This window comes from Phascolarctos cinereus, unplaced genomic scaffold, assembly GCF_003287225.1.
Source record: "Phascolarctos cinereus isolate Bilbo 61053 unplaced genomic scaffold, phaCin_HiC Scaffold_1;HRSCAF=81, whole genome shotgun sequence".
In the NCBI taxonomy this organism is placed as follows: domain Eukaryota; kingdom Metazoa; phylum Chordata; class Mammalia; order Diprotodontia; family Phascolarctidae; genus Phascolarctos; species Phascolarctos cinereus.
Window position 1 is genome coordinate 286,208,624 of NW_027555514.1, and position 25,262 is coordinate 286,233,885.

The 25,262-nt window shown below is 52.5% G+C and overlaps 2 protein-coding genes across 9 annotated transcripts in view; one reads left to right on the plus strand and one right to left on the minus strand.

Moving 5' to 3' along the window:
- TTLL1 (TTL family tubulin polyglutamylase complex subunit L1) overlaps positions 1–2,632 on the minus strand; it is a 25,067-nt gene extending 22,435 nt beyond the window's left edge. Inside the window, exons 1-3 of one of the 7 annotated variants that reach the window (XR_013483555.1) lie at positions 2,506–2,632; positions 733–962; positions 40–106 (exon numbers count right to left, since the gene is read on the minus strand). The gene's annotated coding sequence lies outside the window, so the exon portion shown is untranslated. The other 6 variants (XM_020982802.2, XM_020982801.2, XM_020982803.2 and 3 more) reach the window with 6 other exon arrangements.
- A 98-nt stretch (positions 2,633–2,730) lies between these two features.
- Positions 2,731–25,262, plus strand: part of LOC144454983 (uncharacterized) — a 48,259-nt gene continuing 25,727 nt past the window's right edge. Inside the window, exons 1-2 of one of the 2 annotated variants that reach the window (XM_078147801.1) lie at positions 2,731–2,942; positions 14,362–14,407. The gene's annotated coding sequence lies outside the window, so the exon portion shown is untranslated. Of the gene's footprint in view, positions 2,943–14,119; positions 14,254–14,361; positions 14,408–25,262 lie in introns of those variants that run through there. The other variant, XM_078147798.1, reaches the window with a different exon arrangement.

Consider the following 25,262-nt stretch of genomic DNA (forward strand, 5'->3'; position numbering starts at 1 on the left):
AGGGGACAGGACAGAATCTCCAAGGAGCCCCAAACATACCATTTAAGCTGCTCCTTAAATAAACCGTTGGTTGTTAGCAGGTGGCTTTGTTGTCTAATGACTCCACCTAAAAAAAAGAATGCAGAAAAAACAACAGTGTTGAATGTCAGAGTTAATTGGAATACAGAGAACTTCATCTTTTAACCACCCATGGACGAAAACAGGACAAACTGGAGAGAATTCGGCCTCTCGTGTAAACTGACTGTATGAGGGAGGGCAGGTCCCAGGCGCTCCCCCATGTTGTTAGACAGTTGCCAGTCTGCATTGACCAGACTCCTGCACTAATGAAATCATAGGTCAACACCTCCCCCCTGGAAAAAAATAGTTAAACAAAATCTGTAATTACAGAAGGAAACTGAGGCACAGGGAAGGAGAAGAAAGAATCAGCCCAAGGTCAGACAGCAATGTGTGACAACGTCCTTGAGAAAGGCATCACGCGATAGGTCTGAACCCAGATTCTAGGCCCAGATAGTTGTGCGACTACAGGTGAATCACACAGGACATCACACCACTGTAGCACGCGGGGACCAGTGTCCCGATACCATCACATCACTGTTGGGGGAGTTTCTATAGGGCTCTGAGGTTGGCAAAGGACTCTGTACATTTTATCTCATTGAGACAGGCTCAGAGTGTCTGTGGTTTGCCCGAAGTCTCACAGCCAGCCCGGACAGAAGCAACATCTCCTGACCTCACCTCCGATGCTCTCAGCACGCCCTGGGGGATCTCAGAGGAAGCAAAATGGTCGAGGCTGTGGGCCACGAATGACGACACCACCGGCTCAGTCGGAAGACACCCAGGGACTCTTCCAGCTTGCACCGATCACACTGTTTCCAGACGCCGCTGGGAGCTGGGAACCAGCAATACCCGATGGCTCTCTGCTCGCAGTCGTCAGCACGCACCAGATTGTCACGTTGGAATAACTGCTGGTGAGCAGATAATAAAACTCAGTGGCTATGGTAGCGACGACGATAAAGACGAACACGCTCCGTCTAGTAAGAGGAGCGATACAAAATGGATCACACGTTGTCGGTGCTGGAGCAGGGACCGGCACACTTAACAGAGCCAGTCAGCCAATGAGCATTTATGGAGCACTTGGGGCGTGCAGAGTGCTCAGGGAGGACCGGCACCGCTGGGGTGAGGGCTGCTCAGCCACCTCGGTGCCCACCTGTCACCCAGCTCTCATCTGTGGCTCCAGAAAGTTGCAGCAGGGGCCCGCGGGACCCTGGGGAACTCATCTCAAAGACGAGCTAAGCCAGGCTGACAGTAACGAGGGACCTGTCGGTGAGTTAGTGGGGTGGCTACCCCAAGCCAGTGAAGACGTCCCCCAGCGGGTGGACCACAACGCTTGGTTCCAACAGCCAGGAGGGCGGCTGAAGCAGGAGCTGCGGAGGGGCGCCGAGGTCGCCCGCTGGCCATCCAGACTCTTCTGCTGGATTTTGATGACTTTGTGCAGCTCTGCCTCACTTAAATCCAGCTCACACGCAAGGTATGGTCCTCTTTGAAAAGGAAGGACCGCCACGCCGGCTGACAACAGTGACAACAATGACGTGCCAGGCCCCCTGCTAAGTGCTAGGGACACGAGCAAGGCCCAGGCTGACGAGGGAGACGAGCAAAGAGCCGCACACCACCCGCTAAAGCCGGGAGAGATCGGGCCGCCCCCGAGGGAGGGAGGGAAGGCCAGAACGGCAGATGGCCACCCTCATCAGTCCCGTAGCAGGCGGCACGTGCAGCCGGGCCGCAGACGAACGGCCAGAGGCAGCCCGGGGTGCCACGGGATCCCCCAAATCCCAGGCCCGGGTCTGGGGCACGGCTGGGAAGCGGAGGGCGCCGGTCCAGAAACGAGAAACCCGTGGCCAAAGCACCTCAGGGCCAGGGCCGCGGAAGCGACCGGGCGCAGGGAGGCTGCGGGAGACGTCTGCTCCGCCCAGCAGCTCCGGACGGTGGGCGAAGGGCACGGGGCAGGGCCCTTCTCCCCTCCACCCGGAGCCGCGGGGCATCACAGGGGCCGGGGCCGGCTCGGGAAGGGAGGAGCTCACGCCCTACGAGTCGGGGAGACCCGAGTTCAAATCCGTCTCAGACGCTGACTAGCTGACCCTCGACCTTCACCCTCCTCAGCCTCAGTTTCCTCATCTGTACAATGGGGATGACCACGACCCCTCCCTCCCGGGGCTGGATCAAGAGAGAATGGCTGCGAGGTGGCTGACCCAGCGCCCCCTCCCCCTCACCGGGGCCCGGCTTTCGGTCCTGAACAGCCCCCGCCATCCCAGGATTCTTTACAGACTAAAAGTCACCCCTGCCTTAGCCCGGCATTGAAGGCCCTCGGCTCCCCGGCCCTGAAGGGGAAGAAGACCGGAGGTTGCGGGGAGCCGGGGAGGAGGGGGAGGGGCGGGGCCATGGGACGGACGACAGACTGAAGGAGGGAGGACGGAGGGGGCCGGGGCAGCGGTGGGGGCGGGGCCGCCTCACCTGCCTCTCCGGCCCCTCGGGGCTCAGCTCCCGCCCTCGGCTCCGCCCGGCACCCTCCGGAGCCGTAGCCCGGAATCAGAGTCCGCAGGCCGAGCCCCGCCCCGTCTTCTGCTTCCGGGTCGGTGTCTTGGAACCGGGCAGCGCTGCGCAGCCGCCTTCCGGCCTCCTCAGGACTACTTCCGGGGGACTCTCCTTCGCCGGCCCCGCCCCTCCGGCGAGCCCAGTGCGCAGGCGTGCCGTGGAGCTGCGGCCAGGGGGCGCCTCTGGCTCACTGGGATTTCCCTGGACCTCGGTTGGCCCATCCGGGACACGGGGGAAAGATGATTTTTTTTTTTTTTTTGGTTACAGTCGCATCTGACTCCCCGTGACCCTATTTGGGTTTTCTTGGCGGTGCTACTGGAGTGATTTGCCATGTTCTCGTCCAGGCCATTGTACAGGTAAGGAAACTGAGGCAAGCAAGGACGAACTGTCCAGGGTCACATAGCTACTAAGTGTCAGAGGCCAGATTTGAACTCAGGTCCTCCTGACTCCAGGCCAGTGCTCCCGCCATTGAGCCATCCAGCTGCCCCATGCCTCATTCTGCCCATCTATAAAATGGGTATCATAATGGCACCTACCTTGTGAGGCTAGAATGAGATAATATTGGTAAAACCCTTTGCAGACTTTAAAGTTCTAGATCCTATTCTGTACAATTATGTTACATCACTCATTACATCACATAAAATGTATCACATCACATACATGATATGATATCAATTCCAGGCACCGAGCTAAGTGATATGATATATAACAATATAACACAACACACATAATGTAATTACACCGGGTGACACTGAAGCTGGAAACTAGGTCAGCAAAGCTATTTGTCGGTGGTGTAATGCGGAAGATTCTGGACTTGGAGTCAGAAACCCTGAGTGCAAATCCTGCCTCAGTCGCTTTACAGCGTTCTGACCCATCATGTGATCTCCACGTCCCTCTGTTTCCTGTCTGTAAAAACGAGGTTGTCCAAGGCTCACATGAGATAACACAGGTAGTGCGCTTTGCAAACCTTAAAAGGCTTTACCATTTTCAATAGTAAACAAGTCGATTTTCCACAGTCAGCCCTCGTGAAGGCTTTGGATGTCTGGGGTCAGGGGTCTTGGGCCTCCAGACTGGCTGGAGACCAGAGCGGGCAGAGTCCGGGCTCCTTCCGCCAGGCCTCGGGCAGGTCCTATCCGCTTCCCCACCTCTGTCTGCGCAGAGATAACCTGGGCCCTGTGGATGCTGACAGCGGGCCAGAGACGTCAGCTCCTGCCCTCTCCGGGATGTCCTGGCCCAGAGTCTGCCCGATGCCTCTGCCTCTCATCTGCCCCTGCTGACCCCAAGCTGTATTTCTGGGCTGTGTGAGAGCCTTCGGGGCCTGCTTTCCATCCACTTGGGACGGGCCCTAGGGGACATTCCACAGGGCTGCAGGAATGCACCGGATTTCATTTCAGGCTAAGACTTTAAGCCCTGATCTGCTGGGGCGTAGGCCTGTTTGCTGTCGCTCCCTTCCTCCTCTGGGCCTTGCTGGGATGTAGAGATGACCTCGGGCTCTGGGAGGCCAGGCCTGTGATCCCGGTCACAGCAACAGGAATCATTTTGGCCATTGGGTGGGCGGTGGCCTCAGTCAGCTGTGTGGAGAGGGAGGGTCCACACCTCTGACTGGCACCTGGGATGCCTGAGGTGAGCCTTCCCATCTCCGAGCCTCAGTTTCCTCCTCTGTGTAATGGGAGGGCTGGAGTGGACAAACTGCGAGGTCCTGAAAAGCTCTAAAACAGGCCATTTCCTTCAGCCCTCAGTTTCCTTATGTGTAATATGGGCATAAGAGTCCTTTCAAACCCTCCCCTCCTGGGGTGCTCAGGGCCAAATGCTTCGGAAACCTTGGAGTGTTGTGGAAATTGAGAGCAGAGGGGGCAGCAGCCTGTCTGTTTATTGGGCAACATCCAGGAGTCCCCAAAAGGTATTGCCTTGTGGTGTCCCACCATGGACTTGGATCTCTGGGTGTCTGGTGGGGGAGGGGGAGAGGAGAGGAAAAGGGAAGAGTGGGGGGTTTGGGGGGAGGAGAGGGGCCAGGGCAGGTCCCAACGAGCCAAGCACTGAGACGGAGCAGGCTTCATGGAAGAGGTGCCATGTTCCTGGCTGTCTTCACCCACTTTGGAGCCAGCTCCAGGGAGAGCATTTTTTTCCTACTATTCTTCCATTCTTTTTCCTTCTTTCCCCCCTTCTCTTCCCCTGCTCTTCAGATTGCTGAACTTGGATTAGGAAGACCGGATTTTGAATCCTGACTGGCTGCTTCCCAGCTGGAGGATTCTAGATTCTGCCTCAGTGTCCTCACCCATCTCCCAGGTTGTTATGAGGCCCCAACCAAATAGCATTTAGAAAGTGCTTCCCCAATCTCCGAGTGCTCTAGAAATGGGGGCTGGTGCTCTTTTTCCCTCTCCTCAAAATGGTGGACGGGTTGGATGGCTCCTCCCGATAATGGCCTCTTTCCACATCCTCACTCCTCCGCTACCAGTTCCCTTTTCCCCGTCCTCCCTTGTTCCACTCGACATCTGCAATCCCAGGGTCCTACCCTGCCCATCCCTCAACCTGTAGATCTCCTCAGCGTCCAGCATGTGATCTTTCTTCTTTCTTTCTTTCTTTCTTTCTTTCTTTTTCTTTCTTTCTTTCTTTCTTTCTTTCTTTCTTTCTTTCTTTCTTTCTTTCTTTCTTTCTTTCTTTCTTTCTTTCTTTCTTCCCTTCTTCCTTCCTTCCTTCCTTTCTTTCTTTCTCTTTCTTCCCTTCTTCCTTCCTTCCTTCCTTTCTTTCTTTCTCTTTCTTCCTTCTTTTTATGTTTTCCTTCCTTCTTTTCTTCCTTGTTTCCTTTTCCTTCCTTCCTTCCTTTCTTCCTTCCTTTCCTTCTTTCTCTCTTACAGAATTTAATGAGACAGGGACAGGTGGAGACAGAGAGAGACAGAAACAGAGACAGATAAAGAGACATTAAGAAAGCAAGGAAGGAAGTTCTTTCTACAGAGAGAAAAAGACGGCCCTAAGCCTGTTGAGACAGCCTGTATTTATTTATATTTTACTTTGTAAAGTAACTTGACATGAGGAATATAATTGGAGTTACTTCCAAAAGTTTGTACTTTTGACATAAACATGTGACTTGGCGTTATCACAGAGTGAAGAGGTGCAGGGGACTTGGGGTTAGCTGCTGATGTGGCCCTGGCATCCAGGACGTCGTCGTCTCTGAGCTTCAGTCCTGTGTGTTCGGAGCGAGTCCTGGGGAACCTCGGCGGGGCCAGGGCTGTCAAGCATTTTCTCTCTGGCTGTTACGTCCGGCAGATGTTGTGGACATAGTCGCACTGTTTTGATTTTTGTTAATGGATTTCAATATATTTGATTTTGTTTTAAGCTGTTAAAGCTTAGGAATCGTGGCAAGGACGACTGACTGAGTGTCCATGTAGCAGTTGACCTATGGTCTTGGCTCCTCTGAGATGGGCCCAGCATGGAGCCCGGCGTGTGATGGCCTGAGATTGAGTTCTGGTTCTGAAACTGAGGGGCGGCTAGGGAATGCAGTAGATAGAGCACCAGGATGGGAATCAGGAGAACCTGAGTTCAAATATGGCCTCAGATAATTCCTAGCTGTGTGACCCTGGGCAAGTCACTTAACCCTGCTTACCTCAGTTTCCTCATCTGTAAAATGAGCTAGAGAAGGAAATGGGAAACCATCTCTGTCAAGAAGACCCTAAATGGGCTTACAAAGAGTCAGATGACTCAAAGACAACAAAAAAGATCCCTCCCAGCCAGAAAAGAGGATGGGGGTGGTGGACAGTGTTGGCTGGGGCAGCTCCCTCCCCGTGTCTGTGACTCAGTCAGACTAAAGGGAGCCGATGCCCAGCCAACCCTGACACTGCAGCTGTCAGTCACGCACTCCCCTCCCTCCCCTCTCTGTTCACCAAGTAGGTTCTCAATCAATGGACAAATATTTACTGAAAGAGAGAGAGAGAGAGAGAGAGAGAGAGAGAGAGAGAGAGAGAGAGAGAGAGAGAGAGAGAGAGAGAGAGAGAGAGAGAAAGAGAGAGAGATGTGGGCAGCCCTGCCCAGAGGCCTGGAGCCCAAAGGAGACTGAGGCAGAGCCCCTGATCTCTAGGGAGGGCCTTTGCCAACTGAAAAGTGCCATAGGAGTGGAAGCTAGACTTAGTATTATTATTATTATTAGATATATTTTTCTTTACTTAATGCAATATTTCCAAATGACATGAAAAAAAATTTCAACATTCATTTTGTAAAATACTGAGTCCCCAATTCTCTCTCCTTCCCTATCCTGTCCTCCCTCATCCCTTGAGAAGGTGAGCAATATATCGATTATGCAAGTTGATGATCTCCACACTCACATACTGGGCAGGGGGTGGCCAAGCCCCTGTGTGAGGGCTTCCAGGGAGGAGGATCCCTCCCCCATTCCACTTTGGGTTAGCTCTCATCTTAAGGAAGTTCCACATCTGTACCTCCCCCCTCAAACAGAAGAAATTGAATCCTTCCCCTCCAAGACAAAGTCTCCAAATACCCGGAGGCAGCTAGGATGCCCCCCCCCCAGTCTTCTCCAGGCTAAATGTCCCCAGTTCCTCTCCTGCACTTTCAAGGTTCTTCACCATGTTCTAGTTATTCACTCATCATGACAATCCTTGTATCAACTCTCTGGGGAGACCCCAGACCTGGGGGGTGTGCTGCTGAGCCACAGAGCTCGAGCCCTTTGGGGTCAGTCAGCGTCAAGTCTGGCTCTGCGGGAGCTGAGTACCAGGATGCCCAGTACGTCCTGAGGGGGCCCAGTGTACTGGGGAGAGGGCAACTCACACAATTCTGCAGGGACTTTCCTGATCACCTCTGCTACAACCGAAGAGAAACTGAGGTGTGGAGAGGCCAAGGGGCATTCTAAGAAACGTTCACATTAGAGCCAGAAGGTAAGTCCACAGAGGCAGTAGTCAGCCCCAAGCCATGCCGGGATGTTTTCAGCTCCAAACACCCAGACCGAGAGGGCTCCTCCCCCCACCTGCCCTTCTCAGGCTTGGAGGATGGTGACTCAATGACCTGAAGATACAGCCTGGCCAGGAACCCCTGATCGGAACAGAAGCTGCTCCCCTGGGAAGAGACAAAAACGAACCCGACCAGACACAGACCGACACAGCCGAAACCCTCCCCAGTTTGTGTTAGGTTGTCTCCCGGAGGTGGGGAAAGGGGTGAAAAGGGAAAACGAAGCCCTCTCTCTGCCGGCTATGACTACAGCTGCTGCTGGGCATTGGTGCCGGGCTGACCAGAAGTGAGTCTCCTCCAGCCCTAGGCCCTCCCTAGCCTGGCGCCACCTGACCCTGCCTCAGTACACCACAGTGCCCTTTGCACCCTCCCACGCTCCAGCCGTACTGGAGGAAGACAGGCTGTCTCCAATAAGCACTGGGTTTTCCCACCCCCATGCTTTTGTTCATACAGTTACCTGCACCTAGGATGCCCTCTTGGGTGGCACCTTAGTGCATAGAGCAGCCGGCCTGGACTCAGGGAGACTCCTCTTCCTGAGTTCAAATCTAGCCTCAGATACTTACTAGCTGTGTGACCCTGGACAAGTCACTTCACCCCATCTGCCTCAGTTTCCTCATCTGTAAAATGGGCTGGAGAAGGAAATGGCAAACCACTCCAGTATCTCTGCCAGGGAAACCCCAAATAGGGTCATGATGGGTCAGATGTGACTGAAATGACTGAATACTTGTCCTTTAAGGCCCACCTCAAAAGCCTTCAGCGGCTCCTGTGGCCTTTAAGACAAACCCAAAGTCTTCAGCCTGGCACCGATGACCCTCTATAACCCAACTCCGGCCTTCCTTCCCCCTAGGCTTTCTAGCTTTTACACATTCTCCAGATGCCATCAGATTGGACCATTTGCTGGTTCCCAGACTTGGCCTTCTGTCTCCCAACTCCAGCCTTCTCATCTTGGCCTCTGAGCATTCTGCTTGGCTTTCAGGGCTCAGCTCAGGGGCCACCTCCTCCAGGCAGCCTCCCCAGATCCCTCCAGCCCAAAGGGCTTTCTCCTTCCTCAGATTTCCCTGGCTGCCTCATCAGGGTCTTTCCTCTGTCCCATCCCTCACTACTGCCCTGCATCCGGCACATCTGTGTCCCTGAATCCCACAGTAGAATGGAATTTCCTTGAAGGCAGGAGGAGGGGAAGACCAGTTTCCAGGACGGTGCCTGGCACACAGCACACTTGCCCAGTGGATGTAGCTGAGCTTGGATCTGAACCAGGTCCTTGGTCTCTGAATCCAGAGTGTAGGGCTCTCCTCTCCCGAGTTGCTCAGTGGGGTTGGGCCTATTCCTATTACAAAGGACTTTGCTCCCCCCTTCTCTTTTTTATTACCATATAATCTCTGTGATATGGAAGGTAAACAATTGGCCAGAACCCCCTCCCACCCCAGCACCATGAGACAGATAGGAAACAGTAGCTAAAACCCTAAGTAAACACTGGGCACATTACCTGAAAGGCCCACAGGAAGGAAAGGCAATAGGGAGCAATTAGGAGGAGTTTCTGCCAGGTGACTCCAATGATTTTCTATTGCCGGGGTTACATTTAGATTGGTCATATTGACAGGGACTGTAGGGAGAACGGAAAGAACTGGGCTCTGGGCCACTTTTTAGCAAGCAGCCTGCAGAGAATCCCTTGCCCTGACGCTTGCCAGGGCCTTGTTTTCATTTTCCGAGAAGGTGACGCATCCCCAGTCGCTTCTGCTGCGTGGCGTCCAGGGATCCTCTCAGGTGTGGGAGAGGATGGAGGCTGGGAGACCAATGAACAAACAAGTTTGGGGGCAGTGCTGAGAAGTCCATGAGCTACTCATAGCTCACGAGCCCCTACTGATGTTTTTCATTCCCTAGACCAGCCAGATGACGTGCTGTTTCAAAGTGAAAGTCGTGCAATGAAACTGCATAGCAAAGTAAATGGTATCGGGAATCTGCTCCATAAACACACAGGTTACTGCACAAGCAGCATGAAGGAGAGCCCACGGGTGGCTGGGGGACGTGTGTCAAGAGGAACTGCCTATGGGAACCATGGAGATGGCCAAGGTGCAGAGAATGACTGCGACGTAGGGAAACTCATGGTGCTAGGGAATGTCCCCGCTGGATCACCTTCCTGGCCTACGCTGCTGCTACCTGTTTCAGGAGGTGCTAATCTTCCCTGTTGGTTGTGTCATATCATGGAGCTAGCTTTCTCTGCTGATCCATACACCTGTAGTCTTCTGATAGGATCTTCCCTCTGCTGTGCTGCCACCTTCTGGTTCTCTCCTGAATTTCAGCTGCTGTATGGCCTGAACCAATGGGGAAAGGATCTCTCAGTTCTTTTAGCTCCCAGCCCCAGGGGCCATTTCTGTTCTTTGGTGAGTCAGACCCATCATAGCCAGCCAGCCAGGAAAGCCTTTTTGTCACTAAGTAAGTCTCTTGGGCATTAAGTCTGTTTCTGAATTCCAAGACTTCTGCTTTTGCTTCTGCTCTTTAAACCTGATCTATTCCTTGAGTTAGGCTAGGCAGGAGACAGCAGGGATAAAATTTGTGAAGGAGAGTGATATGAAATGAAGCCGGAAAGGAAGGTTGGGGTCAGATTTTGGAGGGCCTGGCTGAGAAGTTTGCATTTTGTCCTATAAACAATAGGGAGCCACGTGGAGCTTTGGTCAGAGGAATGATATAATCAAACTTGGGCCTTACAAAGATGCTTGTGGTGGCTGAGCGGGGGCTGGTTTGGAGAGTGGAAAGGATGGTGGCTAGGAGACTACTCTAAAAGCAAGAGCGATAGCCTAGGGATGGATAGTGTAGGATTAAATAAGGGGGTGGCCTGCTCAGTGGAGACAAGGGGATAGAGGGCGACAGACAGGGGTCTGGGTTGTAGGGGACCAGTCACTCACTTTCACAAACACTCAAACCCAAGCTCAGGTCCCTCAGCTTCTCCCCAGGTGTGTAGCTACAGGGAGTTTGGCCGTGCCATGCTATACACACCTGCTTGGGTCTGCCATCACTAGCTCCTAATCCTGGAATGATCACTCAAACTCAGGACCACACAGACTCTTTGGAGCAGCCCATAGGCAGGGGTCACTCACCTCTGCCTTACCAGAACCCATTCTCTCCATTTCCAGGCTCACTCATTCAATCTGAGCACAGAATGCATCTAGGGTCCCCACCTTTACCCATCGCTTTCGATGGATTGAAGAGTGTAAAAGGAGGAGGGATGTATAATGAAACTGGGAAGATCTGTTCGGGCCAAGTTGTGAAAGACTTTTAGTGCCAAACCAAGGCAGCCTGAGGGTAAAAATGTATTAGACTATTTTTTTTTAAGGTAGCTAGGTGGCAAAGTGGGTAGAATATTGGACCTGGAGTCAGGAAGACCTGTGTTCAAATTCTGACTCACAAGTTGTGTGATCCCAGACAAGTCATTTAATTGTAAGCTTCATGAGGGTAGGAAAGAATGTTTTTATTTCATTGTATCCCCATACGGCAGGCACTTAATAAATGCTTGTTTTCTTGACTCAGTTTCCCCATCAGTAAAATGGAGATAATAGCACCCACTTTGAAGGTTGGTCTTGGAGATCAAGAGACATAATATTTGTAAATGCTTTGCAAACCTTAAGATGCCCTATAAAGGTTAGAGTAGATAATCCCCATTGGACAGTAAGCAGTCACTGGTATTTCTAGGGGTCATGTGTTTTTCAGAGAGGCCAGATCTGGAATTAGTACACCTGGGCTCAGATCCTGCCTCAGACACTTACTTGCTGTGTGACTGAACAAATCCTTCAGTCTGTGAGCCCTGGGAAACTCTCTAAAACTCTCCGGGGAGAGCAGGTCAGAATCGAGCCACAGTAATCCCAGCCAGGGACTTTCCAACCAGGTGTTAAACCACTGGTCCGTGAGACATTCACATTCATGGTTATAAAGGCTTTAACACTAACCCACGTGATCTCACATAATTCTCACAGTATCACTGCAAGGCTGGTAGCACAAGCATCATCTTCCTGTTTTTCAGATGAGGAAACTGAGGCAGGGAGGCCATAGGATTTTATTTCTTTTTTTCTCTCAGAGGTGTCGTTTAGGAAGAAGGGACACTAGGGCTCCCCAGCTTTAGGAGGGGCTGTTCTCTGAAGAGGACAGAAGCCAGGTGAAGGCGAGAGATGGTCTCTCTCATTCTACTTTTCCTGCCAGTTCAGCACCACGGGGGAGGGACGGAGGAGGCTGTCGGTTCAAAATGTTTCCTTGAAACAAGATTCCTTTTTGTTTGCCTTCACTTGCAACCTCTCTTCTGATTGGGAGAGGCACTGGGGAAAGCCTCCTGCGGGCAGGGTCTAGGCTGCCCAGAGAAGGACCTCTCTGATCTACTACTTGAGTTGTACACATGAGGGGACTGGAGGACCAGACAGATTAACCTCCTTACCCAAGGTCACACAGGCAGGAAGAAGCAGCATCAGGATTGGAACCCAACTCTCTAAGTCCCAACATGGCTTTCACTACATCACCTTGCCCCACAGTACCTGCAGAGTACTTAGTAATAGTCGATGAAGACCACGAACTCAGCTTTCCCACGGACAAATCCGGTGTTCCTTCTCCAGTCCTGAGCTGCCTGTCCCAGAGTCCTGCCTGCTGGAGCAGCTATTAAGTACGCTCAATAACGGAACAAGGGCTGCAGACCATCAGCGCTATTCTTTTTAATCCTTTCTGGCGTAGGTTATGTGACTGCCCAGGGTTACACAGTAAGTCTGGGAGGCAGGATTCGAACCCTGGACTTCCTGACTTCAAAGGCATTGCTCTATCCCTGAAGTCACCTAGCTGCCTCATTAAATAAGAAGTGGTCCCTGCAGTTATTCAATCACCTAAGAAACATTGATTAGGTGCCTCCTGGGTGTATCCCCCACCTGGTGTGGAGAGCCCTGAGAAAAAACGAAAGTTCTGATGAAGTCCCAGCCTTCCTGGCCCCCTTAGGTCAGGGGGAGCAGATTCCTTTGTGCATTAATACGTCACTCATAACTACATGGTCAGGCTGAAGAGAGGTACCAAGATCTCTGCTAGGCCTAATGGGGAGAGGCCACTGCTAACTGGGTAGTGATAGAAAGCTTTGAGGAGGAGGTGACCCCTGAGCTAGGCTCTCCTGGGGAGGAAGGGGATGCTGAGCAGTGAATAGGGAGAGAAGGGATGGAAGTTCTAGGTATAGGGGCCTGCGCGAGCAAACGCAGAAGCAGGAAGATAGGGGAAGCAGTCGGAGGGTGGAGACGCCCAGGCTGGATGAAGGGACCGTTGGGAGAGGAGGCTGGCGCAGAGTGGGGGCTCCGTGGAGATTCATGGACTGCTTGACAAGTTAGGGGGGGCCCTGACCACCAGCGCCTTGCATGCCAGGCTATGGGTTCTGGACTTGACTCTGGAGTCAATCGGGAGCTATCAGGAAGTTCTGAGCAAGGCAATGCCACCAGGAGAACCATATACCCAGTGTGGTGGGTGGAAGGTGAGCTGATGGTAGCGTCGGAGAACCCCAGCCTAGCTCTGCCCTCTGCTGCCCTTGTGATCTGGGGAAGTGCCTTCATCTTTCTGGGCTTCAGTTTCCTCATCTGGAAGATGAGGGGATTGGACTAGAATACTCTCAGGGGATGCTTCTAGCTTGAAATTCTCTGGGCCTGAGGGTAATAAGGTGAATATAGATGGTAAATATAGAATGGTGGCTGTGGGAACAGGGAGCAGGTCATGGAGATAGAATTCTCTGGTGTAGAGAGCCCTTAGGATGGGAGGGAGAGAAGGGTGCAGACAAAGGCAGAGTAGCACAAGGTGTACCTGGGAGACCCGGAGAGCATCAGGGACCAAGAACAGAATCTGGAGCAGGCTTAGGGGAAGGACAATGAGCTGGTATGGGACAGAAATTGGGGGTGCCCTCAACTTTACTATTAAAGAAGCTTTGAACACCAAGTTCAACTGCCATGGGTAAAGACAGAGCAAGGTAAGAGTTTCCTTCTGAAAGATTATAAGCTCCTTGAGGGAAAGGATGGCTTTCTTTTTGTCTTTGGGTCTTTCTAGCCTAGTGACTGACCTGTAGTATACACTTAATTTTTCCCCAAACTATTTATTTATTTAAACAATCTTTTCTTTTTAAATTTTGGTTCCAAATTCTCTCCCTTTTCCCCGCCCACTGGGAAGGCAAGCAATAAGGCGCTTTGCTTTTTTAAAGAGGGCTGATTGATCACTGAGTGAGGAGGGGTGGATATAGGGGCACTTCCCCCGATACCACACCTGGATGGTTACAGAAACTCGGAGCCAGGCCGTAGACTTGGACCATAAACTACCCCTGGGGTGACTAAGTATGTGTGACCTTGGACCAGCCACTCCTCCCCCGGGCCTCAGGTTGTCCATCTGTGAAATGAGAAGATTTGACTCTTCTAGCGGAGAAATTCGATGTCACCAGAGGGTCCCTCTGAGCTCTGACGTTCTCTGTCCTAAGGCCCCCTTCAGCCCTGCCATTCCACATTCTAGATCCCAAGGATCCATCCTGTCCTGCTCTTCATTCTAAAGTTCCTTCCAGCCTTGACTTTGCACATTCCCTCCCTGGGCTCCTGGGCAGGCCGGCGCGGGAACAGGCAGAGGCGGGCCAGGGGCGTGGTGAGGGCGGGTCACCTCTCCCCAAGTCCTGCCCCCGGGCCCTGAGAGTCCCCCAAGCAGCTCAGACAATAAACCCCATTTACGAGTGACCCTGCGGTGAGTCGATCCCTCTCGGTCCCTTTCTGGCCCTTGGGTCCCAGCCCCCAGTTCCCGGGTGCTGGGGGGCCGCAGACCTGACTCCTTCCCCTGTTCTCCTCTCCCCAGGGCAGCGGTCGCTTTGCACCCCACCCCGAGGCGGAGGTTCCGGCAGGTAAGGCAGACGTGGAGGGGAGAGGGCGATGTTTGGGGATCTCGGTATATGGGTGATGCGGTCGGGGCTGGGGGAGGGGGCGGTCTGTCTGATTTTAGTGACTGAGGAACCTCCGCCGGAGGGCTGGAGTTGGGACTTTAAATGGGGGGGGCGGGGCGGGAGTCTCCGCAGCCCAGAGCGACCTCTTTGCTCTCTCTAGTGCCTCGAATTTGGGGAGCCCCCCTTCCATCCTGGTCTCTTCATATCTGTTAAATACCCCCGTCCCGCAGTGCCCCTAACTCTATTACCCTCGCCTCGCCCCCTCCCCAGAGTTCCCCTTCTTCCTTCTGACTCCACTCCCACCCCCATCCCCCGCCCGCTGTCCGCTGGTTCCCAGGGGTCTAATTGCTCTGGGACGCTCCTACACTTGCTGAATAAGCCCAGGCAGGTGGGGAATTGGGGAAGGGCGCCTCAGTGGAGTGCAGGGCCTCTCCCCGGGCTGAGGTGGTATTGGAGGGGGGCTTGCACAGTCAAAGTCACATTCGCTTTTCCCAGCCTGGGGAAGGAGAGGTTAATCACCTGGGCCCAGAGATCCGACCCCCGCACCTCACCCATCCCCACCTGGAGCACCTGTGGTGTTCTGGAGCCTCCTGGGCCCGGGGGGCGGGGGGCGGAGTCCCTCGGCACTAGTCCTCCCCTCCCTCGGCTGTCCTGCTCTGCCCTTCCCCCGCTGGGGCAGCTGGAGTGGTAAGGGGTGGGGCTGGGCTGGGGCTGGGCTGGGGCTGGGGCAGTCACTGGGGCAGTCACTGGCTGCGAGCTCTAATCGCCCGCGTTCTGTTTCTCGGGAGGCTGCGATTGAGAGGAAGTACTAGAACCCTGAAACCCATTTTGCAGAAGAGCCTAATGAGACCCAGAGACGACCTAACCTCACTATCACCTAGCTAGCAAGTGAAGACTCCAGAATCCAAGGTTTCCCAAAACTTCAGACCAAGACCCGACCCTTGGTGGTCAACCCATCGAATCAGATTCTAGCCTAGAGAGGCAGGAACCCCTTCCTTTGGCCAGCCTCCCTTCGGGAAGTGGGGCGGGCGGGACTGAGAGATGAGGGGGAGATCGGAGCTCATCCAGATCTCCTAAAAGCACTTTCCCTCGAGCGGGAAGTTAGGCCAGCGTGATTACCTGACTTTTGCAGGTGAGGAAACTGAGGCTGTGACAGTTTCCTAGAAAGACAGCCAAGCTGGTCTAGAACCCAGCTCTCCCTGGACCAGACTCTGGCCGCTGCCTGAGCACTGTGAAGTGAGGGGGGTGGGGTGCTGCCTGGCAGGGGCTGGGGTGGCACCGAGACAGCAGCCTGAGAGCCTGGGGGCACTTGGTAGAGAGCTTGCAGACCCTCAGAGCAAGACTTCTGCCTTTCTTCCCGGGAAAATGGACTGCTCCCGCTCCCTGGGTTGGGGCAGCAGGTTGTCTATGGACTCTTGGATAAAGCAGGGGCGAGGCTTCTCGGACAGGGAAAGGGCAGGGGCTTGCCAGGCTTGCCACCAATCGGGAGCCAATCCATCTTCTGGTTGTTTCTGGCTTCCCCTCTGCCTAATACCATGGGGAGGGATTTCGAGGAAGTCTGAGCTGCCCAGCTTTTGTTTGGATCGACAACCAGGAAGCAAAATCGAAAGCCTTAGGACACTGGTGGCCCTCTGAGAGCCTGGGACCAAGCCTGCTTTGTCCTTAGACGGCATTTGTCCTCCTGTGTTCAGCAGCAGAAACTGAGGCCCTCCCTTCTGAGTGGCTGGCAAAGGCCAGGCCTGGGAAAGGCAATGGGATTCTGAGGAGCGAGGTTAGGTTGCCTTTACCCCCGGATCTGCAATTTGTACTGCAGTGGGGAACTGGGGCTTTGAGAGGGGTTAAGGGACTTGTGCCCCCTCCCCACCCCCGTCAGGCATTGAGCTATGAAATGGTGGAGATAAAAGCCAAGAGCTTAGCCTAGACTCCTGGAACACTAGAGCTGAAAGGGCCCTTAGAACACAAAATGTCAGAGCTGGTGAGGAAGAGAGAAGTGCTCAGAAGACAGAATGTCAAAGCTCAGAGGGACCTCAGAACAGGGGATGTCAGAGCTGGGAGGGGCCTGAGAACAGGAAATGTCAGAGCTAGGAGGAGCGTTAGAACAGGGAATGTCTGGGCTGGAACAGATTATGGGACAGACATCAGAGCTGGGACTTATTGTAATAGGATTTTATAACTAGAAGGAAACTTCAGATATGATCCCTCACAGCTCAAAGGGATTTCTGAGATCCTTCAGCCTGATGGACCATTACAGAGGACCCTAGGAAGGGAAATATATAAATTCCAAGCCCCTCCATGCTCTGTCTACTACTTGTCAAGGGGTTTACAGTTTTGTGGTGGAGGACAAGAACACAGATCCTGAGAATTAGAATGTGGTAGGTACTTCAGAGGAAGAGAAAGAAAGCTCTTTGGAGCACCCTCAGGGGGAGTGGGAGACTTGAATAAGCCTGGACTGTGACAATAACTTGCTATGTGACCTTGGGCATCTGTTTCCTCATCTGTAAAATGGGGTTAATCAGACTTTTAGCAGCTAGCTCCACAGTTATTGGGAAGAGAACAAATGCTTGGAAAATGGGGCCCAAATACCCTTATTTATTTGTTTGTTTGTTTATTTTTAGTTTTCAGCATTCACTTTTAGAAGATTTTGAGTTTTTAATTTTCTCCCTCGCCTTCCCCTCCTGCCTCCCCAAGATGGCATTCGATCTGATACAGGCTATACATGTACACTCATATTGGGCCCATATTTAGCCAAATATCCTTATGCGGCTTCCGCCTCCTCGCCTGTCATACAGGAATGCTCCCCTCTGAGGGCTGTCTGGAGGCTCCCAATTCTAGGAGCTCTGGCTCTGAACTGAGGAGGGGGGTGCTTCTGGGAGAAGGAAGACAGAGGCCGGAGGCCTGAGGCTGATGGGGCGGGTCACATCCCTAGCGTCAGTGTGACAACCCAAAACATAGGGAAGGGGGAGCTGAGGCCAAGCAAACCTGTTTCTCTGGGATTCAGAGTTGAACGATAAATATTAGTGACCGCTTGAAAATTAATTAGGTTTCTGAGAGGAAGTGCTTTGAGAAGGTGACAAGAGCCCCCACTGCTTGTGGGGCAATGACTGACAGCCGGCGTTCCAATATATATCTTAGTGTCTTAGGTATCTGGGCCCCCATTTTACAGAGGACAACTAAAGCTTATGAGGTGATGTGACCAGCCCAGGGTCACGCCGTTGGCAGAAGCCCAGCTGCCTCCAGAGGGCATCCTGTCCCCTAGACTGGTATGGTGGCAGGTGGAGGCGTGGATTCAAGTCCTGGCTGCCACTAATTCATCATCTCCTCTCCGGACCTCACTTCCCTCCTGCCCTCCCCTCTTCCCTCTAAATTACACACCTTTTAAAGACTTCACAGTGATCATTTCAGAAAAGTTACCAGATTATTCACTCTGTGCCGCCCTTTGCCTGGGCTTCTTGGCTCAGAAATGACTCTAAGTGGTTCCCGTGACTTTTTCTTTTTTTGGCTAGGCAATGGGGTTAAGTGACTTGCCCAGGGTCACACAGCTAGTAAGCGTTATGTGTCTGAGGCTGGATTTGAACTCAGGTCCTCCTGACTCCAGGGCTGGTGCTCTATCCGCTCTGCCACTGAGCTGCCCCTCCCGTGACTTTTTCTGCACAGTATCTGGTCCCGGTGCACCAGTAAGTGGGTGCACCCTCCAGGGCACTGGGCTTCCGCTGGGACTGGTAGCTTCTAGGGGCTTCCGGCCATGCCTTTTTAAAGTCCGGTGAATAAATGCCCTGACTTTGCTTTGCACCATCATGGGATTCAAAGGTGGGAGTTACCTTAGTGATTATCGAGTCCAAAGCATCACTTCATTGATTCTCCATCTTATCTGCTTTATGAGTCCATTAAAGCCTCCCATTTTTATACCATAATGTTGTTCGTCAGTCATTTTCAGTTGTGTCTGACTCTCTGTGACCCCATTTGGGGTCTTCTTGGCAGAGATACTGGAGTATTGTGCCATGTCCTTCTTTAGCTCATTTTACAGATGAGGAAACTGAGGCAAACAGAGTGAAGTGACTTGCCCAGGGTCACACAGATAGTTAAGTGTGTGAGGCTGGGTTTGAACTAGGGAAGATGAGTCTTCCTGACTCTAGGCCTGGTGCTCTGTGTGCTGTGGCACCAGCTAGCTGCCCTTACACCACAGTCATTGCCTGATAAATCTCCCCACTAAGTGCTCGCTGATAACAAAGAAAACAAGAAAGTAGATCTGATGGACAAAACTGTGTCGGTCCCTAGCATTCTGTTCCCAAGACGAAGGTCGTGTGTTTTATCATCTGCCCAAATCCCCCATTTTACAGATGAGGAAACTGGGACCCAGAGAGGTTGAAGGATTTCCCTGAGGCCACCCAACTAATAATCGTTGAGTCAGGCACTGAACCCAGGTATTCTAGCCGCAACTCCAGTGTTCTTCACAATAAGCCACACTGTCTTCTTTCTTGATGTTAGCGTTGTCAAAAAAAAAAGAGGAATTATCTGAGGAATGGGACTGATGCTACCTGGATTTATCATTTCTGTCTGTAGTAAGTTAGCCCATCCACAAAAAGTCATCATTATGAGGTTAATGGTGAAAAACAACGATTCTGAGATTAACCTTCTCAGAGACTGAGGATCTGCAGAGTGACATTCACCCTTGATCTCACAGTAAAGGTGTCTGATATGGGATTCGAACCCAGGACTTCAGCCTCTAAGTTCAGTTCTTTAGACATCATATCATGCTACTTGTCATGGAACAGAGCTGGGAGGGACCTTAGAACGGAGCATGTCAGGTTGGGAGGGCCTTAGAACAGGGGATGTCACAGCTGGGAGGGCCTTAGAACAGGGGATGTCAGGTTGAGAGGGGCCTTGATTTCTGCTTTCTCAATCTAAGTGTGAACTTTTTTCATTCCCTGTCTCATGAACTTCCTTTTTCCTCTGGAAATTAATTGATTAATAGGTGTGCCTGCCCCAGCAGATAAGGCCAAAGGAAGTCACCTGCTTTGACCACCCATCTGCTTTCCAGAGACTGGCCAAAGGTCATGGGGCTAGCCCAGGGTAGGTAGCTCTTGGGGGCATCGGCTGCCAGGACTCAGGAGACCTTAGTCCTCGTTCTTGCTCTCCTGCTGACTTGCTGTGTGACTTTGAGCCAGGTATGCTCCCTCTCTGTGCCCCTGACAGCTCCCATTTAGCCTAGGGGCTCTCGTCTGAGAATGCCTCCAGGCTTATTAATCCAGTTTTACAGATCAGCAAACTGAGTCACTGAGAAGAGAAGGGACAGGCCTGAAGTCCTGCTGCCAATTCCATTTTGGGGCTCAAACCAAGGCCCTGACTTCAGGTCCATCTGGCTCCTCTCTGATGCTACTGTCTGACAGGACGGTCAGTGAGGCCTACCCAGGCCAGGTTTTAGTGATCGTGGCCGAGGAGAAAATGCCCCAGATTTAGGGTCAGAGCATTGGGGGTTCAAAACCCAGCTCCGACACGGCTTGTTTGACTGTGGGCCTGTCCTTTCTCGCTTCTCTGGGCCTCAGTTTCCTTAACTGTAAAATGACAGAGTTAAACTAGACCTCCAAGGTCTCTTTCAGGCCTGACATTCCCTTCTGAGGAGTAAGGGGATGGGGACTAGACACTGAATTTGGAACCAGAAGAGACCTGGGTTCGAATCCTGACCCAGCTACTTTCATCCTCTATGATCTTGGGCAAGTCCCTTCTCTCTGGGCTCAGGTTTTTTCTAATGTAAGAAGAAAGGGGATGGGCTAGATGGATCTAGACAGCCCCAGACCTCTAATTCCTATAAGCTTAGAAGGCTGGGGTATTTGGGAGCCAGTGTGTCTCAGAGTGGTTTTCCTGAATTTCTTAGGCTCGGTCAACCAGCACCTGGAGTTATAAGAGGGGGGGGCTCCTGGGCCTTACAAGGAGAGAATGCAAGGAGGCCAGGAATCTCCTGGGGGGGTGGGCTGGGGGGAGCTCTTGGTGTGACTTTGCCTCTGTCCATTCCACAGCCTCTGGACAGGATGTGTCTGAGGTGAGGCTCCAATCCAGGGCCAGCCGAACATGCTGGGTTATCCCCACAGCCCTGGGGGTGGGGAGCAGAGCAGCCCAGAACAATTCCCAGTTTGCAGAGGAAGAAATAGGCTTAGAAAGGACTGGAAGCTGCTCGAAGGCAGGGACTGATTGGTTTTTTGGCCTGTTTCCAGTGCCCGGTAAATCGATGGTTTTTGAGGTGACTCAAAGAATGGAAAGGTGGAATCAGCCATGATCCTCCAGCTAGAGAGAGTCATGACAAGGTCTCAAACTCAGGCCTCCTGTCTGCACTACGCTACTCAGAGTACATAGAGAAGGCTGACCAAGGGTTATATCCTGGGCTGGCACCAAGGGCCAGGCAGGTCTCTTCTGGTCACCTCGGTTTCAGAGGGAGTGGGGTGGCCATTTTCAGTGGTTCAAAATGCTGCCACGTGGGGGATGGGTCAGGTTGGTTCTTTCTGGCCCCAGAGCTGGGAGGGGCAGGAAATATTTCTGGGCAATTTCAGCTATCCAAAGTGGAATGGGCTGCCCGGGGAGAAGTGAGCCTCTCATCCCTGGAGACCTACAAAGACTGGGTGGATGGCCAGCTGCTGGCGATGCTGAGGAAGGGGGGATTCCCGCTCAGGGCTGGCTTGGGTCCTTTACCATCCAAGGGCCCCTCCAGCTCTGTGATCCCATACTGCTCCGAGCCCTGTGCCTCCTGGCCCAGAATCTCATGTTCTTTCTGTTGCTGCTGCCATATCCTCTGAGGGATGCCACACGAGGAATAAAAGTACTGGGATATTTATCCTGGAGAAGAGAAGGCTCAGGGGACCCTGAGTGCTGTTTCCAAGTATGAGAAGAATTGTCATGAGAAGGGGGGATTCGCCTCGTTCTGTTTGGCGGGAGCAGTGGGGGTCACTGACAAAGAGGCACACCTAAGTTTGATAACAAGAAAAACTTCCTGACAGTCAGGGCTGTCTCAAAGTGGAAGGGCCCGCCTTGGGGATGGTGTGGACCTGGAGGCAAGGGGTGCCGGCAAAAGTTTGATGACCACTGCTCTGGAGGAAACTGTATGCGTGACACACTTTTCGGTTTAATAGGCATTATTGACATTTTCTTCAACGTCTTAAGTCTAGACCATAAACACACCAAGAAGTCAAGCCCTGATCTGTAGCACTGGCTGGTTTCTAAGATGTAGATGGTGACAATCATCGTGAGAACTATCACGAGCTAGCCGTGCACAGCCCTGCCTGGACACCCCCTGGTCAGCTGGGCTTGCTGCTGAGTAAATTCAGCGCTTGCTGGGGTCCTCCGATCTGAGATTCAGAGACTGCTTCCATCCTGTCGAGCCCAACATCCCTATGAAGGACTGCCTGGGCCGGAAGGGCCGGGGGCACCCTGTATACACCAAAGAAAGCCGTCTGGTGCCGTGCTGGGCTATTTAAGACACATTTTGCCCCGCAGCATCAGAGTCCTAAGAATATGGAACGTCAGACCTGGGAGCCACAGAACGTTAGAACTGAGAGGGGCCGTAGAGCATAGAATGTCAGAGCCAGGGAAGACCTTCCTTTGGGCTCACCTTTTACTGAGGAGGAAATGGGCCAGAGAGGGTCCTGAAGTTCACACAACGAGCTGCTGGCAGAGCCAGGCCTAAACCGCAGCCCCTCGGTTGACTTCCAGGTTCATAACTCGGGAGTGCTCCAGGCTGATAGGCCTGGCCTTTTCTCTCTCTAATTTCTGCCTCCAGTGAGTGGGCGAGACTTTCTGTTACACTTAGGGGAGGCTGCCTGGTGTGGGGTGGGGGCTCCTGACCAGGCAGCTGTTCCATTTGCATGGGGCCTAGGGCTGTTACTCAGTGGCTACAATACCAGAGGAAAGGTAAAAATAGATCTCCTGGTGGGTCATTTGTTTTTTCCCCTCCGGGAAGGGTGTGGGTGGCCATCCTGGGCCTGGGGGTGGGTGTAGAACTAGGGTTTTGGTCCAGATGCGGACACTGAAGATAGTTTCAAAGAATGTCTAAACACTCTTTGCAAGTCAGTGAAGTCAGACCACGAGCATTTATTAAAGCCTTACTATGTGCCTGGAACTGTGTGATAGGCAAGGACATGGTCCCTGCCCTCATGAAGCTCACAGTCTGATGAGGTAGACAGCATGCAAACGACTTTGTCCGTACAAGATACACGCAGAGTAGATGGAGAGAAGGCACTGGGCAGTGGTAAGGACCAGGAAAGGCCTCCTGCAGAAGGTGGGGTTTGAGCCACATCTTAAAGGAAGCCAGGAGGCAGAGGTGAGGAGGGAAGGCACTCCAGGCATAGGGAACAGCCAGGGCAAAGGCGAGGAGGTGGGGGATGCAGAATTGTATGACAGCAACAGCAAGAAAGTGTCACTAGACCATAAAGTGCCTAGTGGGGAACGAGACTAGGAGGCTAGGAAGGGCTTTACATGCTCAGTGGCAGGTTTCATTTGATTCTGAAGGAAGTTACGAAAGCTTATTGAGGGTGGGGAAGGGGCATGACATAGTCATCCCTGTCTTTTAGGAAGGTCACTTGGGATTGACTAGATGGGGACAGAGACACTGGGTATGTGGGGAGGTCCTGCAACAGGGTGGTGGCAGTGTCCGAAAAAAGAAACCAAGACAGAAATGCCAGGCCTTGGTGACAGATGGTGCTGTGTGGGACAGAGACCACTCACTCAAAATTAAAAACAAAGACTTAGCTACCTTGAAAGTAGAAAGGAGTTTATTGCTTTCCCCTTAGTGGCCATCTTGGGCCAGGAGAGTATGAGTTCGGTGGGAAGTCAAGGCTTATTTATACCCTAACTTGAGTTCCTCCTCCCTAACCCCTTCCCCTTATCCCACTGGCTGGGCTTTCAGGAGTACAATCTATACATGGAGACACAAAGTTGCCCAGAGGCAAGAAGAGGAGGGAAGCTTTTCAAGGGCAAGCAGTTCAGGTTGGGGGCAGCACTTAAAACCAGGGTCTGAGCAGGGTAGGGTTTTGAAAGCAACATTCAGGAACCATTAACAAGAACCATGACTCCCTGAGGAGGCTTCACTTCTGAGAGATCATCTCTCACAGCACATGGGGGCCGGGGCGACAGAGACGACATCAGAGTTGGAGCCCGGGTACGGGGAAGATGTAACAGGGAGCTGGGAAGAGGCGAGGGCTCATGGGAAAGACCACGGCTCCTACTGGGACACGCGGAGTTTGGGATGTCTTTGGGACATCCAGTTCAAAACGTGCAAAAGGGAGTTGGTTGCAGAGGCCGATGAGGCCGAGAGCTCAGGAGAGAGGTTAGGGCTGATTTATGGATCTTGGAAGCAATGGCATAAGGACAGATGATGATTAAATCCAGGGGGATTGATGAGATCGCCAAGTAGAAGAGAAAAGGGCCCAACACGGAGATCCTACAAAGGAGTCTGAGGAGAGGTAAGACAGGGAGAGAGAGCCGGGAGGGAGCGAGATCACGAAGACCTAGAGAGAAGAGAGGGGCCTGAAGAAGAGCGTAATGAGAGTCTGCAGAGAGGTCAAGGTGAGGATGGGGCAAAGGCCATGAGATCAGGCATAGAGGAGATCACCGGGGACTGGGGAGAGAGAGGTCCATGATCAATGAGGTCTGAAGCGAGACTGAAAAGGATGGAAAACTGAGTGAGAGAAGAAGAAATGAAGGCACCAAGTCTAGACCACTTTAAAGTCAAGTTTAGCCAAGAAGGGGAGGATGAAAGCTGATGAGATGAGATGACCCAAGTAAGGGAGACATGGGCATGTTTGCAGGCATCAGGGAAGGAGCCAGTAGGCAGGGAGAGCCTGAAGATTAGAGAGAGTGGGGTGAAGGTGAATGGCCACCATTTTCACTAGGTGAGGTCCTCAGCTGAGGGTGTGAGGGAGGGACGGGCGGGGAAGCTTGAGAAAAGAAGAAGAAAGGTTTGGAGGAGCCGCCATGGTGAGGGGGACAGTGAGTCCACTGGGAAGGTGTGAAAGGATTGTCCCACCACAAGGAGGGTCCAGTTGAGATTATGTAACATAAAATTGAGGGGACCCAGTTTTTAATTTTTTTTCTGGCTCTAGCAGCACCTGAGCAGGAGAGGAGCAGCAGATGGTGGCAATGATGGAGGGCTGGGGTTTGGCAATGCTGTAGAACAAGGGGACAAGGCATGCAAGGTTTGAGGACAGTGTCAAGTTGATCTGGTGAGCTGAAAGTGAGAGATGCTCAAGAGAGGAAATAGAGGCAGGGATTGGCCTAGGACAGCAGCAGGGAAACCTAGACTAACAGCTTTGAGAGAATGGAGGTACAGGGAAACCTGGAAAGCTAGAAGGGTGTGGTCAGATACAAGGATGTCCAGGATTGTGGAGGGGGAATGTTCAGGGGCCTGGCTTATGGGTAATGACAAGATTAAGTGACTCACTGGTGTCTGAACTATTTTTCACAATTTTCAGTGAAAATCCTGAGAACTAAAGGCTCTAAAGCTTCCCTGGGGATCTCTCCTGATTGTCCCTTTAAGAGATTTCCTGGCTGAGGGTGGGGGAGGGGAGTGGTGGCTGCAGGCAACATCAACACCATCCCCCCCCCCCCCCAAACTAGAGTCCTACCGATTTGAAAGGCCTAGAGAGAGTACAAGGAACCAGCACCTGTCCTCCTGGAAACTGAGCAATCTATCTGGGTGTGGCTCCTTCCTCCACATCCTTTTGGAAGTGATCATCCATTCACTTGACTCTAGAGAGCTAGGCTTTAGTTGAGGAGAGCCTAGCATGGTGGAGAGAGCACTGGATTTTTGACCAGAAGACATGGTTTTGAATCC